This window comes from Piliocolobus tephrosceles, chromosome X (genome assembly GCF_002776525.5).
Source record: "Piliocolobus tephrosceles isolate RC106 chromosome X, ASM277652v3, whole genome shotgun sequence".
NCBI lineage: Eukaryota > Metazoa > Chordata > Mammalia > Primates > Cercopithecidae > Piliocolobus > Piliocolobus tephrosceles.
In genome coordinates, this window is record NC_045455.1 from 32,049,750 (window position 1) to 32,071,045 (window position 21,296).

At 35.9% G+C, this 21,296-nt stretch overlaps 1 pseudogene; it reads left to right on the forward strand.

Moving 5' to 3' along the window:
- LOC111527684 overlaps nt 1-20,164 on the forward strand; it is a 167,504-nt pseudogene extending 147,340 nt beyond the window's left edge.
- Nucleotides 20,165-21,296: the final 1,132 nt, after the last annotated feature.

Consider the following 21,296-nt stretch of genomic DNA (forward strand, 5'->3'; position numbering starts at 1 on the left):
ACTCTCACCAGTGCCACGACACTTTAGAAATGCCATGGCAATGTCAGGAAGTTACCCTATATGGTCTAAAATGGGGACGCATGCATAAAACACCCCTTGTTTAGCATATCATCAAGAAATAACCATAAAAATAGGCAACCAGTAGCCCTCGGAGCTGCTCTATGGAGTAGCCATTCCTTTATTCCTTTACTTTCTTAATCAACTTGCTTTTACTTTACTCTATGGACTTGTTCTGAATCCTTTCTTGTGCGAGATCCAAGAACCTCTCCTGGGGTCTGGATCTGGACCCTTTCCTGTAACACTTTGAGAAAAATCTAAAGGGCTAAAACACTACTATTTCTCATTTTTGCAAGTTTGGTCAGATAAACCATAGAGAAGGTTTCTTTGAATATTATTAAGACTTAACTTTGGCTCATTTGGAAGACTAGAGTTTTCAAACAACCTTTGCAAAATTGTATCAATGAAAAAATTATGACACTGAAAGAGATCTGACCTAACTCACCTCACATCTTGCCTTTCCCTTAGTTATTCCTGGGCTTTTGGGCAGAGCTAACTTGAGAGACATTTAGGCTATAGTTTAAATGATAATAGGCCTCTCTCCATACTCAATAGCTTGTGTAAAACTAATGGGAGACCATCAGGCTGGGGGATGGGGGCTGGGAAGAGGAGATTGAGTCCTGCCAAGGCTTAGACATAAACAATTATCAGGCATTATTCCAGAGGTTATAAGATAGGCAACTTCCCCAATTATTCCTGCTGATAGCATCACTATTGGTGACTGGCATTTGGAGATATACTTTCAGGGTTTTTTTGTTTTTATTTTTTGTTTGTTTGTTTTTTTTGAATGTCTGACATCCATGGCTCCACCTGGACCCACCTGGACCTGTCAACTCCACTTCTATGGCCCCATCCAGAAGCAATTCAGCATGCAGAACAATTTCTACCCACTATGATTTCATCTCTGCCCTAGCCAATCAGCAGCAAATCTAGTCACCCCCACACCTTCCCCAAACTGTGTTTTCAAAACTCCTACATAAACCATGAGCTTTGGATAATATGATTTGAGTACTAACTCCATCTCCTCGGTGTGACTGGCCTTGTGTCTATTAAATTCTTTCTCTACTACAATGCTGTGGTCTTTTTTTTTTAATGCAGTAGGCAGAAAGAACTTGGGTTGTTATGGTTTTCTTTGGGAATCAATAGTTTGGCAGATTTTATAATGAGTAGGTTTTGCTATTAGAACTTTATGGTTCACTGTATTTTTTGTATTTCAACCTATATAATGTACTCCCTGAAAAGTGCATTGTTTTTAACTACAAATTAAACTAGAAAATGGATGAACAAAAATCAAGGACATGTTCAATATAATAGAGAAACTGTAGGCCAATAGTTCAAATGTATGTGGCCATTATGATATACAGGTATTTAAGATTCTTAATGAAATTTTTAAATAAATGTTCCTTAAAGGTTGAATATATTCCGATGTTGTAAATGTTTTCTTTAAATATACATGTTATGCAACCCAAATGCATAGAGAATATTTTTAAAGAGGTCTTTAACTGTAAAGGCTCACAGTGTAATATCCAGGTTGATAAATAACAAAGGGTGGCTTAACTAGGTAGAATTTATATAGCAAAAAAGGAAAAGAAAAAGGGTTAAATATTAGAGAAACAGTCTAGATGAAAACTGGAAAATGCAAAAAACCTATGTGGTTTATGCTCTATAAAATACGTAATACATGAACAGGAAACAATTTATAACTTAATAATTAAGTTTATAGTCTTACCAGTGGCGAATCTGTATGGATCTGCAACAATCTCCGTTCTTGCCTCCTCAGAAGAAAGAATTTTACGAGGGGCATAAGGCAGAAGCAGAGACTGAGGTCAGTATTAAAGCAGGGGTGAAAGTTTATTAAAAAGTTTTTGAGCAGGAATGAAGGAAGTACAGTACGCTTGGAAGAGGGCCAAGTGGGTGACTTGAGAGATCAAGTGCGCAACTGACCCTTTGAATTGGGGTTGTGATTACTTGTTGGCATGCTTCTGGGGTCTTGCAGTCCTTCTCCCCCTAATTCTTCCCTTGGGACAGGCTGTCTGCACATGCAGTGCCTTGCCAGCACTTGGAAGGGGCCGCATGTGCAGTGTGTTTACTGGAGCTGTATGCATGCTCATTTGAGGTTTTCTTCCCTTACCAGTCAAATGTCCCTACAAGGTCATATATCAGTTAAAGTCCACCATTTGCCTCTTAATGCACATGCTTGAGCCCACTCGCCCAATTCCTGAGATCCTGTCAGGAAGCTGCTGATCACCAGTTTCAGGTGTTTCTGGTTATTGGGAGACTGGCTTTCCCCGGTGCTGACTATAACCCATCATTATTTTAGAAAGACAGTTAACAACCATCTGACCACCACCCGATGGTCACCTAACATTCCTTGTGTGTTTGTGGGTGGAGGCAGGCTGCCTTGCCCTGCTCATGTCTGACTAGCTACCTACTGCAACAATATATGTGATTATCTAAAAGAGTCTTTCTAAGAGAAATGCATCTTAAGTCAGATTTTGAAAGGAGCTGATCATAATACCAAAAACACAGTCCTAACCACCATAATCCTGAATGTTGAAATCCTAAAAGACTGAAATCCCTGTAGAAAAAATAACTAAGAGTATTTAAAAATATTTATATGCTTTTTTTAAAAGGAGATTTGAGAAACATGTAAAACCATGACAAAATGCTTTATAGGCCACTTTACACAATAAAATAGACAATGATAACATAGTTGCACAGGTATAACAATTACAAGCAGATGAACCATATTCATAAAAAGGTCAAAAATAGATACTCATAAACACATGTAACTACAGTCAATGTTGATAATTGTGTGTACTCAGCTTTAGACCTGCAGTCATCAACACCATGATGAACAATCTAAGTCTTTTGATGAGATTGATCAAAAACCATGATGGATTACCACCACATATATAGAAGCCCAAATAGCCAAGATCTTGAAAAATTTTATCTTTCACAAATGCAGATGTACAAAAAGGCCATCTCTTTATTTACTGAGAAAATTTCAGTGCTTAAGCATACAGCCAATGATTACACAGAGTCAACCTTGTAATAATGCACTTTTGTGGAATTTAATTTGCAAAACGAATTGCATAAAATAAACTAGAACGCTCTCAAATTCTCTATAAAAAATTATTCCAGTAATGGAAATAATGTGAAGATGAAATATGTAACATAGCAAATTATAACAATAATGCCAACAATTTAAAATAGTAAAAAAAAGCAAATACAAAACTAAAAAAAAAAAAACCTAAGAAAACTAAAAAGAAAATGTGACATATAAAAAGTATATTACAGGGATAGATTACAGGCAATCCATAAAAGTTTACTGATTATCATGATTATTAACTATATTTTGAAATCTTGTAGCACAAGAAATAACTATTTTATTTTTTTCTTTTTCTTTTAGGACATGGCTGACCTTGGAGAACACAGTCACATTTATTTTCTACATGGCACTGATCTTTTTGAAATTATTCTATAGGTTGATAGAGACTAACATGAGCATTCCCTGGTAAATGTTCCCATTGTCTATGCCATGCTCATATGTTGTTTTGGGTATGTGGAAATCCGTTCTGCATGCATTTATATACAAACTACAAACTTGGCAGAAACAGTATTGGTGATCAAACAGCAACACCATTTCATAAGCATCTTCTTATACTACTATGCCTATAATTATTTTTGAATCAGTCAGTGACTTCCCTGGTTTCTTCATGTAAAGGTAACTTTAGTTCTTTAAAATCTTTTGAAATTTTATTGGCTAGAAGGAATATCAATACAGGTAAATAACACATTTTTAAAATAAAGTTTTGTCATTGCCATATCACATGTCCAATCCACTCATTTGAATGTTCTGCCAAATGAACTGGGCTGAATGGAAAAGCAAACTATGAGTAATACCTTAAAATTCACTTTTAGAAGCCTTGATTTCATCTAATTCCAAATATGTCATTATGGTTTGGGGATTCATTTAGAGGCAAAGGATTTCAGACTTTAGAGATTTTGATCTTTTGGGATTCCAACATTTGGGATGATGGCATTTGGAATTGTGTCTTTTGAAATTATGATCTAAGCTCATTTGGAAGATATAGTAATGAGACTGAATTGGTAGATCTAGATATAGAAAGACTGGAAACAAATTTGAGTAAAGGAGGAATTACTTGAGAATAGCCACAGAAAATTAGGATTGAGCAATTACATGTTGAAAAAGACTACTGAGCAACTCAAGTAGGATACAATATTATGAATAAAGAGAATTAATTTAGTGAGATTGGATTTGTATGATAGAAAAGATGAATATTTAGATATTAGATGAAGTACTAAAAACAAAATTTTAACCATTAGAGAATAAAATACCATTACAAGTGAGTTAAGAAAAAACTGGTGCCATTTTTAATTTTTATGTATAATCAAAATAAATAGTTTACAAAAGGAATATTGAATATTTCATTCTAGTTAATTGTCTATTACCGTAGAATAAATATAGTATGATTTTCAAATTCTAATTAATCTGTAATTCTTCAATACCATTAAAAAAATATAAAGCTCAAAACATTCTCAAAGAAATACAGAAATTCAATACTGCAGTGCAATGGGAAAAGAATGAAAGAATGTATTATCAATCAGTAAGACTGTGTGGATGGGCTATATTTTTTAAGTATGAATTTTGTTTTCTCATTCCTTTGACAAAAACAATTTCAAATGATTTATAAATTTACATATGGAAAGTAAAATAATAAAGTTTATAAGGTAACATATAAGAATATCTTCATAATTTGGGAGAAGGCAGAGATTTCTTAAAAGACATTCAAAATAAGTACAGAAAGGAGAGATAATAAGTTTTACTAATGATAAGAACATCTTTTATCAAAAGTTATCAGTAAGAATGTGAAAAGGCAACCCATGTTGTGGGAGAAGACACTGGTGGCACATACAGCTGACAAAGATTTCTGATGATATAAAGAGCTCTTCTAAATAAATAATAAATAGCTCAACCAGGAAAATAGAAAAAAAAAAAAAAAGGAAAAGACTTTAAAAAGCACTTTACAGCAGAAGTTATCCAAGTGACCAATAAATATCAGAAGGTGTGTACAACTTCATTAATCATCAGGGAAAAGCAAATTAAAAACCTAAAATTAACATCCTGACATACTCAGTAGAATACATAAGCTAAGAAAGACAAAAATGTCAAGTATTGGTAGGTGTGTGGAGCAAATCAAATTCTCTTATTCTGTTTGTGAGAGATTAAATTGGTGTAGGCATTTTGGCAAACTGTTTGACAGAATCTATTAACACCAAGTTACAACTTCCTTGACCCAGTAATTCTGTTCATGAGCTGATAACATATGGAAATGCATCTCTATGTTCACCAAATACAGGTATAAGATATTTACAAAACTATAAACATTAGCCAAATATTGTGAACAACACAAGTATTTCTCAATATCGGAATGGGTAATTATGCTGTAGCTTATCCATTCAATGAATGAATAAACTATAAAACAGAGACAATGAACATGCTACAATTACAAGCCACAATAGAGAGGAGTTTCCAAAATAAAATGCTGAGTGAACTAAGGTAGGCACAAAAGAGTGTTATTGTAATAGTTCTATTATCTAAAGTAAAAGAAAATCACACGTATTAATACCTATGGTGGTAGAAGTTAAGCTGGTGGTATCTTTGGTTGAGTATATAGTCTTGGGAGGGGCAGGGCATTTTGGTTGCTGCCAATGTTACATTTCTTTATCTAGGTCCTGCATTCATGATTGTATTCACAAGCCCAAATTCATCAAACTCTGTAGTTTCATTTTGTTCACTTTTCATTACTGATATTAACTTAAATACAAATTTTTACTAAAACAAAATTTTTTATTGGGCAATGCCACAAACATAAGTCCCCAAGATTGCCAATATAAACGCTTGTTTAAAAAGTTCTAGAATCTATAATTTCTTTTCCAAAATTGAAATCAATCAAAGACAAATTATAACTGGTATTTTATTTATAATAAAAGAGTTCGATGACATTTCTGTCCAAGAGAATAGTATAAAAAAGAGGTACAGGGGATGTAAAGTTTAGGGAATATTTTCAGGGTAGTGAGTTGACTAGTGTGATTAACTCATTAATTTCAGAAAGAATTCATGCAAGTGATGATGTGGTAAAAATGGAAAGAGTATTTGCATTCAAATGTTGAAAAGGGAGAGGTAATTTAGATTCAAGTAATTGAGGTATTTGCATGCTATTCTAAAGAATTTGAACAGTATTTTGTAGATAGTGAGGCTCCTCAGATGGTTTTTGTAAAGAAAAATGAGGAATTTTCTGTTGTTAGGAAGATAACTTGGATGGCAGTGTGAAGAACGGATTAAAAAGATTAGAATCCAAACACCTGGAGTTGGATAGTTGGATAGATATTGCAACAAATAAAGTAGACTATGAAAACCCGACCAGGATATTAACAAGAGGAAACTTTAGAAGGGAATGGCAGATAATTTTCAAGATGTAGTGGGAAGAGAATTGATAGAATTTAGCAGGTGATTAGATATGGAAAATGAGAAATAAATGCGTGGAGTAAAATGAACTTTAATATGTCTAACTTCTGAGATAAGCAAGTAAAGAGTTTCATTAACAGAAAAATAAAAAGAAAAGCAGCACCTTATAGAGAAATGAAGGAATTCGTTATAGAATATTGGAGTTTTGTATAATGGAGTTGGTATAAAGCCAGCACGAACTGGCAATCAAGAGTTGGAGTTTAGAAGGCAGGTTAAAATGGTAATGTATATTTCGTACTTTGCACACAAAAGTCCCCTTAGAAATCTTTGGAATGATTTCCTGGAATCTTCCTGTAAGATTTAATATTTATTATCATAACACCTCATTGTGTTGATGTGTAACCTTATGTATATATTTCTAAATTCTCTCTGCTGAAGTAACATTTCATATTTTTTGTATATTGCCTCATAGGACCCAGCATAAGGCTTGGCATAAAGTAATCATTTACTACTGATTTTGCTGTAATTTGAGCTCTTGGGTATCTTGATAAATAGCCTCATATGCTTTAATATGCATTGTGAATTTTATAATTTGTTAATACTAAGACTATAAAATGTGTCACTCAACTTTGTGAAATATAGGTTAACGGAACAACTCACATTATTTATTTTATTATTATATCAAATGTGTTTCAACATTGGTTTGGAAAAAACATTTATTAGATCCTGTAGCAAACTAAAATTTGGCTACCATCAATTCTAGCAATACTTAGAAAATATATGCCTTCATTATTCCCCATGTAGATTATTGTATTGCTTTCCAACTAGATATCCCTTTTTTAATCTAATTCTTTTTTTTCTTTTTCTTTTTTTTTTTGTTTTCTGTTTTTTGTTTTTTGTTCTGAGACAGGGTCTCACTCTGTCACTCAGGCTGGAGTGCAGTGGCGAGCTCTTGGCTCACTGCAGCCTTCACCTCCCAAGCTCAAGAGGTTCTCCCACCTCAGCCTCCAGAGTAGGTGGGACTACAGGGGCACACCACCATACCCAGCTCATTCTTTGTAGTTTTAGTGGAGACAGGGTTTTGCCTTGTTGGCCAGGCTGGTCTCAAACTCCTGGGCTCAAGTGATCTGCCCACCTTGGCCTCCCAAAGTGCTAGGATTACGGACATGAGGCAACATGCCCGGCCTCTTCAGTCCAAATTTTCTTTTTCACCCTAAAGTCAATAATCAATCATCCTTTAGTCTATGATTTGTCCTCCTGCTTCAGGGTAGCTTTTAAAATTTTTTTCTAGACATTTCCCTTGCTGTTATTCCATATCAGTGCAGCTTCTGTGAAGTCCTACTATCAGAATTTACTGAACCAAATGTACAATAAAAAATAAGACTTGAATGCAGGGAATGTGGCTGTGTTTTCAGGAGCTTATTGTTAGGGATATCAGTTTTCTGTGGGAGGGGTGAATTCTCTTCCTATGATTGTCATATTATGTGCTAATTCATGTAAGTGATTTCTTCCAGAATAGAAACCTACTCTTTAAAATTTAAAACATAATGTGACTTGTTTTTATCATTTTCACGGCAATGTTTCCAAAATGGATAGCACATTCTCTTTCCTATCAAATAATAAGTACTGAACACAATTTAACCTTCAATAATGACTCAGGACCATTATTACCAGCATCACTTGGCTCTAACTTCAAAATTGTTGTATCCAGCTTTTTATATTACCCTTACTGCTACCCCTCAGGTCCACACAAACATCATATATCATCTGGCTTACTGTAATGCCTGCTAACTCGTCTCTCAGCCTCTCATGCTCACTGCAGCCTGTTCACGACAAGCCAGAATGTTTATTTTAAAGTTTAAGTCAGATCATGTCATTTCTCAGCTCAAAACACTCCAATAGCTCCCTGTTGACTCTTACAATAGCCTACAAAGTCTTATATGACTTGGTTCCCCATTACTGCTCTCATCTCATTTCCTACTACTCTCTTTGAAGACATGAGTCATGTTCCCTTTGCACTGCACTTTGTAGCTGTATTATCTACTTCTTCAGTTTCTTCTGCCCTTGACAAGGCTTCAACACATCTTGGCTTTGAAACACTCACAACCATATACACACAAATACACATGCACAGAAAGACTTCTAATTTGTGAATTTTAATAGCAACTAAAAACATCTTGTCCAAATGATGTCTAAAATTAGCAAGCACAAGCTCTGAAAGGCAGCCTGAAGGATTTTTCTTTAAGGAAATTGTATACTTTTAGAAAATGATTAAATGGCTCAAGTCTATTGCTTTCATGCATTTAAATGTTCTAAATATTTGACATTATGGAAATAGTCATCTCAACAAAAGTGGGATATTATTTTCTATGTCATATAAGTGGAACTGATGAAACTGTCAACATAATGGGTAGGAAAGAAAAAACCTTTAACTGTTGGTGATTTAATTTTCAATTATATTGTTTCTATTTTTATTTTAAAAAGAAATAAATGTGTTGAACCCCTGAAGAATGAATTTAAATTGCAATCCAAAGCATTTAGCACATACTCAATGATTTAAAAAAATAAAACTGAGAAAACAATCAGTTACAAAGAAAACACAATGGGAAATATTTATTTTTTGTCGATTTATCTGCATCAATCCTATTTAGAAAGATGAAAACTGAATTTTTAAGACACACAAAGCACACAATAAAAGAATTATAAAAAAATTATTCTTCTCATGATAAAAACTTTCACTTCATTCTCATGTTACAGTGTTAAATGCCAAAATTAAATTAGTTATCTCCTCTTCATTAAAACTCAAATGAAGTGTTAATAATGCCAAGAGTACCATGTAAATTTGTTGCATGGTTCAGTGTAAGCAACATATTATTATTACTACTTAAAATATAACAATAACAGTGATCCATTATATTTACAAGCTCCAACATTCAGGAAAAAAATCTTAAACATAAGTGATATATGTATTTAGAAATTCCTTCAATAGCTATAGAAATAAAGACATAATAACTGAACATATTATTGACTGAACAGAGTCTGACAATACTATGTGTTCCTTGCTTCAGTGGTTGACTTAATTGGCTTCATTTACTGCAATCCCTTTAGATTGTTTTATAATAGGAAAACCCAGATGATAGCTGGTGAATTGAGCCAAACAAGCATTGTATCACATTGGATGCTAAGATGAAGATAAGCCTTAGAGTGAAAGATTATTTGGATAATGAATAACCCAGTGACAAAGTACACTATGACTAAAAATCAGGTCTCTGTAGTAGCCACATGATATGAGTCCATTGAGCTATTATATAGGAACCTTATTAATATATTACTCACTCTTGATAGTAATTTATAGTGAGATAAAATGAAATTCACCTTCAGCTCATCTGAAGAAATTCAGGAATAAAAGGACAAGAAAATCTCATCTTGTCAGAGTGTATCTATCTATACGAGGGCAGAATTCATCCCTGGAGATAGGCTCCACTATTTAGAGATCATGACCTGAGCAGTTCTAAACACTATACAAATAAAATACTGTGGTTTGCTATTGTTTTCATACTAAAATATTAGTACAAATAAACAAACAGAAGCAAATGTTTCAGAGAAGACGATGGGGTTTCCAGAACAGAAATGACTATGCAACCTCCAATTGTTCCCCTTCACTCCCTATCAGTGTAACACTGAATCTAGAAATCCTATGGAATCCTCATGAATTAAGAACATGGTCAAAATCCCTTGTCTCTCCTGGATAGACCTTACAGGATGAAGGGAAATGTTTTGGTAGCCTGATAAGGCCAGGTGACAGAAAGATAATTAAATATCTACGCTCAGTGCTAGTTAGGTGGGGATTTCTTCTATTATGAATATTAAAAACAAGCAAACCAAAAAAGCCAAATTGTGATTCATTTCTATATAATCATCATCATCATCATCCTTCTCCTCTTCATAGTTAATAGTTACTTTATGCGTATGTCAGGTTCTCTTTCACATGCTTGACAACTTAACATGTGTTAATGAATCTTAATAATAACATTATTAAATAAACACTGTTGTTATCCTCATTTATAATAAACAATCTGAGGCACTGATTTCTCTTTGTGAACAATTACAAATGACTCCAGAACAATTATTTAATCAATCTACAAACATGTAGCTAACTCATTTTATGGTATATACAAATACTATGCCAACATTTTATAATAAGAATTTTTATTTTTTGTTTTCATAGATTCAGGGGCTACATGTGCTGTTTGTTACATGGATATGTTGTGTAGTGGTGAAATCTGGGCTTTTAGTGCGCCTGAATAGTGAATATTGTAACCAAAGTAATTTTTCAGCTCTCACTGCCCTCGCACACTCCCTGATTTTGTAGTCTCTGTTGTCTATTATTTCCCTCTGTATGTCCATGTGTACCCAATGTTAGGTTGCCACTTACAAGTGAGAATATGAAGTATTTGAATTTCTGTTTGAGTTATTTCACTTAGGATAATGGCATCCACCTCCATCCATGTTGCTGCAAAAGGCATGATTTCATTCTTCTTATGGCTGTGTAGTATTCCATGGTGTATATAAGCCACATTTTCTTTATCCAGTCATCTGTTGATGGATATTTCGGCTGAATTTCATGACTTTGCTATTGTAAATAATTCTGCAATAAACACATGTGTGTAGGTGTCTCTCTCTGGTTAAAGAGACACAATGTTGCCCTGTCTCTCAGGCTAGATATATAGTGGTGTAATCATAGCTTACTATGGCCTCAAAACTCTGTGGCTCAAGTGATCTTCCTATCCTGGCCTCCCTGAGGGCTGGGCTTACAGGTCAGAGCAACTGTGCCCGGCCCTGCAGGTGTCTTTTTGTTAAAACAATTTCCTTTTTTGGGTAGATACTAGTAGTGGGATTGCTGGGTTGACTGACAGTTTTCATTACAGTTTTTTGAGACATCTCCATACTGTTTTCCTTAGAGGTTTTACTAATGTACAGTCCCACCAACAGAATACATTTTCCCTTTTCTCCTTATTCTTGGCAATATCTATTGTTCTTTGACTTTTTAATCATAGTCATTTTGACTGCTCTGATATAGTATCTTATTGTGATTTTAATTTGCATTTCTCTAATGATTGGGGATGTTGAACATTTTTTCATGTTTTTTGGCAACTTCTGTATCTTCTTTTGAGAAGTGTCTGTTCATGTCCTTTGCCCACTTTTTAATGATATTATTAGTTTCTTCCTTCTTGAATTGTTTGAGTTTATAAAAGGAGTTTTTAATCTAGTGATTTATTACAAGACTTACAAGGGCTTGAGCAAATAAAGAAATTTGAAATTTGACTACTATTTTAGAAGAGGATAAAACAGTTATATTTTTTTAAATGCACCTTTTAGTCATAAACTAGTTCAGTTTTAGAGATGATATTATTGTAGTCATTTATTGAATCAAAAATTTTTGTTGCGTAAAACTTTATTCCACTTCGGTACTTGACCCTGGGAGGTAAGAGGTTAGTGAAGTCATTATTAAGAATAAAAAGATCCCTTCTCTCAGAGAGCTTACCTTTCAGATGTGCTTTTGGCAACTTATTCTATCTCTGGGCTGATTCCAAATGACAGTAATGGAATAAATATATCTGAGGGCAAAAAACATCATTGTTCTAAAGTGAGGCCATTATGATGGTGGCACACAAACACCAGGATTTTTCTCAAAATGTGACAGAAAAGGCAAATTTTTACATTAAACAGGTATGCATTCCATCAGCATCAGCATATTTTCCCCATAAGAAAAATATATTTTTGTGCAATAATTCAATGCCTTACTTGAGTTGGATTTGTCTTTAGGTATTAGCCTATGAACCATACAGGATTACCATGGGCAGATCTAAATGACAGATTTCTAACTATTATTGTCATACCACCCATTTTGATTTCTGCAATATTTTATGTATGTAATATAATGGAATACTTAATATAGTATTTTATTTCAAAGAAATATCCTTAGGAGATATTGTGAGTCCAAGGTGGTCAGTATCAATTAAACTAACCATATATTAAAGAGTATACTCCGCAGTATAAGAGTAAGCATTTTATACATAGATCATCTTGGGTTTAAATCTGGTGTTCATCAATGACAACTGTGTAAATTAACTAGTTTCTTAGGGAGTTACCTAACAGATACAAACAAATGCTAATAAGAATGCCAAGTATCCACTAATCTCCAAAAATTTTTACTTACATACACATATACATAAACTTAGGGCCCATTAAACACTTAAACACTTGGACAACAGTAAAATGTTTATGTGAAAAGAATTATGAATTAAATTACTTGCCTTTGAGGCAAGGAAGGTCTAATTTTTCAACATTATACTATTTTCCCACAACAGAAAGGTACTGAAAAATCAAGAGGCAGAAGCAATTACAGAGGGGTAACGATTGATGATAATAATAAAATAGTATCCTGCCACATTTTTATAATAATAGCAAAGTAATGTAGTAGAGATTTAAGGAAAATTTGGAGAATCTTTCTTCTTTCTTTCTTTTTTCCTTTTTTTTTTTTTTTGTTTTTTTTGTGAGACAGGCTTTCACTCTGTTGCCCAGGCTAGGGTGCAGTCTCAACCTCTCAGACTCAAGCAATCCTCCCACCTCAGCCTCCTGAGTAGCTGGGCCTACAGGTGTAGGTCACCAGGCCCCACTAATTTTTTTGCATTTTTTGTAGAGAGAAGGTTTCATCGTATTGCCCAGGCTGGTCTGAAACTGGTCTGAGCTTCAGCAATCTACCCTGCTTAGCTTACCCAGGTGCTAGGATTACAGGTGTGAGCCACCCTTCTCGGCCTGGAGAAGCTATTCTTATATGAGCATTACTAAAGATCTTTATGGAGTTGTATTTTTCCATAATCTAGAGTTAAAGTATCAATTTACTAAGACAGGTTAACAAAGACTTTGGTAAAGCGCTTATTTTGGCTTTTTAAAACCTAATAGGAATTTACTGTACTAAGGAACAGCACATAGTTCTTTTCAAATACTAAGCAATTTTTGGTTACTATTTGCATAGACAGTATGCCTGTCTATGAGCTTTGTTATTTGGTGATAAATATGGAAACATCTTTCTCTTAATAGTTCCGAAAAGATACTCTGTAAGTTTAATTATTGAACAACTCATGACAAAATAGGGTTTCAAGACCATAATTCTCTGAGATTTTTGTTGATAATAGTACATACAAGAGATAGAATATCCCATGTGCAACAAAAGTAGCATTGTGAAAGGAAAACAGGATCACAGAACTCTGTGTGTGTCTGTGTTTGTGTGTGTCTGGAGAGAGGAGCGGGAGATAGAATTGAGAAACCAAAAAACCTTGTAATCCAATGAGTTATAAGGTTTTGCATAATGTTTAAAATAGGAAGATTTTTGGTTATTTCAAAATTAAAAGGAAAAACTCTCAAACATACACACACAGATATATATATATACACACACATACACACACACGTATATATGTACACATATTACAAGATATTCCTCATTCTTTATTATATATAATAATCTTCTATTTAGTGATTAAACTTTATAACTTTATATAACCACAAACTTATATATTAAAAAGAGGGGTCATCACAATTGTACTTATCAACATTGAAAATACATATAGCCCAAGGTTATTTATAGATTCAATGCCATCCCCATCAAGCTACCAATGAGTTTCTTCACAGAATTGGAAAACACTGCTTTAAAGTTCATATGGAACCAAAAAAGAGCCCACATTGCCAAGACAATCCTAAGTCAAAAGAAAAAAGCTGGAGGCATCACGCTAACCTGACTTCTAACTATACTACAAGGCTACAGTAACCAAAACAGCATGGTACTGGTACCAAAACAGAGATATAGACCAATCGAACAGAACAGAGTCCTCAGAGATAATACCACACATCTACAGCCATCTGATCTTTGACAAATCTGAGAAAAACAAGAAATGGGGAAAGGATTCCCTATTTAATAAATGGTGCTGGGAAAATTGGCTAGCTATAAGTAGAAAGCTGAAACTGGATCCTTTCCTTACTCCCTATAGGAAAATTAATTCAAGATGGATTAGAGACTTAAATGTTAGATCTAATACCATAAAAACCCTAGAAGAAAACCTAGGGAATACCATTCAGGACATAGGCATGGGCAAGGACTTCATGTCTAAAACACCAAAAGCAACGGCAGCAAAAGCCAAAATTGACAAATGGGATTTCATTAAACTAAAGAGCTCTGCACAGCAAAAGAAACTACCATCAGAGTGAACAGGCAACCTACAGAATGGGAGAAAATTTTTGCAATCTACTCATCTGACAAAGGGCTAATATCCAGAATCTATAAAGAACTCAAACAAATTTACAAGAAAAAAACAAACAACCCCATCAACAAGTGGGCAAAGGATATGAACAGACATTTCTCAAAAGAAGACATTCATATAGCCAACAGACACATGAAAAAATGCTCATCATCACTGGCTATCAGAGAAATGCAAATCAAAACCACAATGAGATACCATCTCACACCAGTTAGAATGGCAATCATTAAAAAGTCAGGAAACAATAGGTGCTGGAGAGGATGTGGAGAAATAGGAACACTTTTACACTGTTGGTGGGATTGTAAACTAGTTCAACCATTATGGAAAACAGTATGGCAATTCCTCAAGGATCTAGAACTAGATGTACCATATGACCCAGCCATCCCATTAATGGGTATATACCCAAAAGATCATAAATCATGCTGCTACAAAGACACATGCACACGTATGTTTATTGCGGCACTATTCACAATAGCAAAGACTTGAAATCTACCCAAATGTCCATCAGTGACAGACTGGATTAAGAAAATATGGCACATATACACCATGGAATACTATGTAGCCATAAAAAAGGATGAGTTTGTATCCTTTGTAGGGACATGGATGCAGCTGGAAACCATCATTCTTAGCAAACTACTCCCAAGAACAGAAAACCAAACACTGCATGTTCTCACTCATAGGTGGGAACTGAACAATGATATCACTTGGACTCGGGAAGGGGAACATCACACACTGGGGCCTATTATGGGGAGGGGGGAGGGGGGAGGGATTTCACTGGGAGTTATACCTGATGTAAATGACGAGTTGATGGGTGCTGACGAGTTGATGGGTGCAGCACACCAACATGGCACAAGTATACATATGTAACAAACCTGCACATTATGCACATGTACCCTAGAACTTAAAGTATAATAATAATAAAAAAAAGAAAGTAAATAAATAAATAAATAAATAAATATAAAAAAATACATATAGCATTATTTGAGTGTCACTAACTCATTGTTAAGTATACAGTTACTGCCTAGGCTGTGCTAGGCATTTCATGTAGGTACTGAGAATATTGCTTTCAATGGAAATGTGTGATCCATACCCTCATAAAACTGTAAAACATTATAGAAGAAATAAGTATTTACAATAGTCACAAAAATGACTATGCTATAGTTACAAAATATGAAAGTGCTTTGAAAGAAAACTAAGGCAAAATAAAAAAAAATTATAATGACCAGACATAATTAATATCTGGGGGAAATAGAGGTGGTTAGAGAAGTTCTCCTGGAGTAAGTAATACTTCAATTAGATTTTTTTTTCCCCCCTGGCAAAAGGAACAGCATATGTAAATCTCTAAATCTAAGTGGATGTTAGTTACCTAAAGTAACTGAGATCAATGTAGCTGCCTCAGAATGATGACAAGACTGATTAGATTACAGAGGTAAATGGAGTGAGACTATCATGCATTTTGAGTAGGAAATCATGAGAAGGTTTTGTTTTAACCAGGATGCAACAGGAATCTGTCAAAGTGGTTATGAGTAGGGGATTAATGTGTTTTCATAGATATTAAAAAGATCACTGCAAATCCTGGGTAAAAATTTCTGATCATTCAAAAAGTCCAACAAGTGAAAAAAGCAAATACTCTTCAATGCCCACTGCAGCTTATCAATACATGCTGCATATCTATCTTCTTTCCCTCCAAAAACTTCCTTAAATTAGTGAAATTAAAATATCTCCAAAACCTCTATCCTTTTATAACATGTGAAATGCCTTAACACAATGTCAGTGTCCCCAAGGTTAAGAAGCACTGCCTTAGAAAAAAGATATTGATGAAGAGAACTTTAAAATAACTGTAATTGAATTAAATATTGCATTCACAATACAAGAAAGAATATATTAAAAAAAAAACAAGAAATAAGAAGCTCTTAAAATTAAAGATATTTCTAAAATTAAACTTTAAAAATTGACAGCTTAGAAAAGTTAAGATATATGCCAAATAAATAAAAAAAGGACAAATGAGGAAAACAACATGTGATCCAATACACAATAAATAAAATCTTAATAAAGAGAGCAAAGAAAATAAAAGCTAATAAAAGAAAAATTCTCAGAAAGATGTGTCTAAGCTGCTTAGCCTTGGCCAATGCCCAAAAGAATAAGTGACAAAAATTCTGAAAGATAAAGAATGGATCCTAAATTTTTCCCTAGAGAAAGAGTTTACAAACAAATTAATTAGTTGGATTTGAGTCACAATTATCATGAGCATGGATGTAGATTGATATCACATGTGTAAGAAAAATGATCTCAGAAGGCAGGACAGAGGTAAAAAAACGTAAGCAGAAAATTACATACATATAGGTAAATCAAAGAAACAAGATGAGGTCAAATAGAAAGCTTACTACGCTTATTAAAATCTTGTTAATTTTATCTTATTAAACTGAACTATAAAAACATGTAAGACGTGAAGAGTGATTGAAGCTTAAGTGTTCTAAAGCTTTTGTACTGTGAAAGATAAATATAATTATATACTTTAAATTTAGATTTTAACCTTATTGACTTAGGTATGTATAATAAAGTTTCAAGCACCACCACTAAAAGTATATAATTAGAGTGTGACTACCTAATTATTAAAATTGTGATGGAAATTTGGAATGAAAAATTTGTACTGCGTGAAAAAGAGTCAAATCAAAATAAGACAAGAAAAGATTAAAAAGTATATAAAAAGTTGGACAAATTGAATATGCAAAATATTTAGATAGAATTAAATTTAAATGTCAGGAATTATAATAAATGAAAACAAATTTTCTAGTTAATTAGAAAAATTGGCTACTTACTCTATTTCTAAGCCATAATTAATATGTAAGAACCTGGAGGAACCCAAATTTTTGGGTTCCTCATCTGTAGATTCAACCAACCACAAATAAAAAATCTCAGGGAAAAAATAAATAAATAAATAACAATAAAAAGTAATGCGAACAAAATACTGTATAACAGTTATTTATATAACATTTACATTGTATTAGCTATTATAATCTAGAGATGACTTAAAGTACATAGGAGAAAGTCCATAGATTTATATAAGGGACTTCAGTATCCTCAGATTTTGGTATACACAGAGATCCTATAATCAATCCCCCACAGATACACAGGGACAACTGTAAAGTTAATATGTGTTACAAGGGATTATGTATGAGACAAGAAGGTAAGTTTAACACTTAAAGTATGATTGTGAAACTGGTCATATGCTTAAATCACAATGCAATTTAAGTTAGATGTCAGTATCAGATACAAAGTTACTCTCCTACCTGTGATATTTTTAAATCCACTTGGATGTATTTCCAAATGAACTTCTCCCATAACATAAAAATGGAAGTCAATGAAAATACCGCATATTGAAACAAAGCAAAAGGATATGTAACTGCCTGAAGGGTTTTTTCCTGCCTGCCTGAAAGACAAAATTACTTCACTGAGAAAACAAAGAGTTTAATTCACATGAAGACACCAAGGGGGCAGATGGACTTACTACTCAAAGTTGTTCAAGGACAGTTTGGTGGGCTGGGTACTAGGGAATGGGGAATGTTGATTGGTTGGGGATGAAATCAGAGGGGTATGGAAAGCAGTAAAGCTGTGCTGAGTCAGCCTCTGGGTGCGGGCCACCGGACCAGTTAAGGTATGAGTTTCTGGGCTGGGTGGAGTCAACTGGTCATGAGAAATGCAAAAGTCTGAAGAGACTCTCAAAGGGCCAATCTTTGGTTCTACAATAGTGATGTTATCTATAGGAGTGATTAAGGAAGTCACAAATCTTGTGACCATAACAATGGCTGGTTATCAGTGTACTCTGCCTACATCTTAGCAGAATTCAGGCCCCCCTCATAAACATAACCTTGTAGACTGTCATTAATTTTACAAAGGCAGTTTAGTTTTGGGAGGAGCTATTATCATCTTTGCTTTAAAGTTAAACTATAAGTTCTTCTCCAAGTTAGCTTGGCGTATGCCCAGGAGTGACCAAGGACATCTTGGAGGTTAGAAGTAAGATGAAATCAACTGTGTCAAACTTCTCTTACTGTCAATAATTTTGCAAAGGTGGTGTCAGGTATATTTTTAAAATTATGGATATAATATTTACATTAGTAAAGGATAAAAGGATAAAAATCGTGAGCAAAATGTTCAGCTTGTCTGAAAAAGGAACACAAAATAAATGCAAGAAGAAATAACTAACATGAGAATATAAATTACTAAATTAGAGAATCAAGATTCAATAGAGAAGATGAACAAAACCAAACTTGTCAGTGGAAAAAAAAATGAAAAGAATTAATAAAAGAGGCAGGTTTTTCTCGAGTATTATAAAAAAAAGTACAGATGTAGACACACAATAAAATGGAGAATAAAATGAACACTGATATGCCACTGAAACCATCATTGCAAAATTATGACCGAGAGAGTGAAAGAGATCTAACCTAACCAGCTACATCTTGCTTCTAACCTCCAACCTGTTCTTGTTCATTCCTGGGCATAGGCTGAACTTTGAGAGGAACTTAGTTTATAGTTTAAAACAAAGATAACAGCCCTTTCCCAAAACAAACCTCCTTCTTGCCTAAGAAGCAGACTCTCTTTGTAGGACCAAATTAGCCACAAGATTAGAAACTACGGTTTAGGAGTCATGCAGCTGGAGGCTACAAGATTCTGACCCACCCTAAACTGCTTCTAAGATTAGTGCTTGAGAGGAGAGAGGAGCCACCCCGGCGGCAGTAAGGGGCTGGGGTGGGGGCCCAGGACAGAGAGGCAGCAAAGATCCTGTTTGGCGGCCCCGTGTCCGCACAACTTTCAGCACAGAGCAGGTCCGTGCCTTGGAGGGCGTCTTCTGGCACCACCAGTACCTGGGCCCTCTGGAGCAAAGGGGCTGGCCAGGGAGATGCAGCTCTCAGAGGTCCAGATAAAAACCTGGTTTCAAAACCGCCGGAAGAAACACTAAGGGCAAATGCAGGACTCACAGCTGAACAGCCCTTTCTCGAGGTCACTTCACGCGCCCCGGCTTTCCACTCACCGTCTTCCGGTCTTGCCAAGGGCCTGCAGCTGCTGTGCCCTTGGGCTCCCCTGCCAGGGCCCCAGGCTCTGACGATGCCCCCTGGCTCCTGGGGGTCTCTGCCAGGTGGAACAAGAGCCCCTGGCCTCTGCGTGGGCTTCCTGCTGCGGGCAGCCTCTGGTGTACCACCCCCCAAGCCCAGGAAGTGGCGTGGATACGTTGGGACCAGCCCTGTCCACAGGGCCCGGGGGCCTGTGTGCTCTGCCAGAGACAGCGGCTGCATTTTGAGCAAGCGCGTCTGACTCCATGTCTCCCACACACGCGGCCTGTGCAGATGGCACCTGGCACCTACCCGGAGGACTCAGCTGTTCTGCTTACATCCTGGCGGCACCTTTCACCCTGACCCACGCAAAGGTTCTGGAGATCTCTGGAGAATATATTTGTTAAAGCCACCTCTTCACTGAAAGTTACCAAAAGAGTTGGTTTAGGAAGTAAATGAAAGGTCGGTGAACAGAGTCAAAGGCAGAAGTGGGCTCGTTATGGGTAGGGCTTTCAGCATATGATAAAAGAATAATTTGTTTTTAAAAATGTGTTGGAAAAACTGGTTTTCCAGTTGGAAAAAGTAAAGGTTGTAAGCTTTGTGTGTAAAAAAGAAAACCATGAAGGATTGGAAGGGAATGCAGGTGTCGTGTTTATAACCTTGTGGTTCGAGTTCCTCCTAACATGGACTCCAAAGCTGGAAAGCAGGAGGGAACAAAGGTGAAAATTAAGGCGGGGTGCTGGGGCCCTGCAGCGCGGTCTAGGCCTTGCGTGAGCCTGAGCCGGAACTGTGCCCGCAGCCTGCTGGGGGCTGCTCTTCTCCGGCCAGGGAAAGCGGGGCAGCCAGGACCTGTGACTGCCTGGACTAAAGCCGTCCCGCACGTCCCCACCCTCCAGCATGTGCTTACCTGTCCCTCTCCGCGCAGCAGCCTCGGGACAAAACAGAGTGACTCAAAGACAGCACTTCCTGCAGAAACTCCGGAAGTGCCCAGAATGGGAGGCACGGAAGCCCCTCCCGGGAGGACTCTCCCTCATCGATGGACGGAACGTTCCTGGTGCAGACTCCTGACTGCACGCACCGAGACTTAGACAAGCGCGCATCCGTCCACGTCGCCCCAGAGTGCCCAGGAGTAGGCAGCGCATGGCGCCCAGATAGACGGGTTCAGCCTGCAGGACTGCAAGGCGACGTGTGAAACCGACCTAGGCATCCCAACAGGAACAAAAGCATGGTCCTGTGGCCGTGTCCGCGGCAAGTTCCATTTTCCCCTTGCTCATTTCTGCATTGTTGGAAGTGTTTTCAACCAGCATGTGCTTTTATAATACCACCTCAGGTAAGAGTGGAAGAGCTGCTGTGTGTCCTAGCGAGTGACGGTGTGAAGGA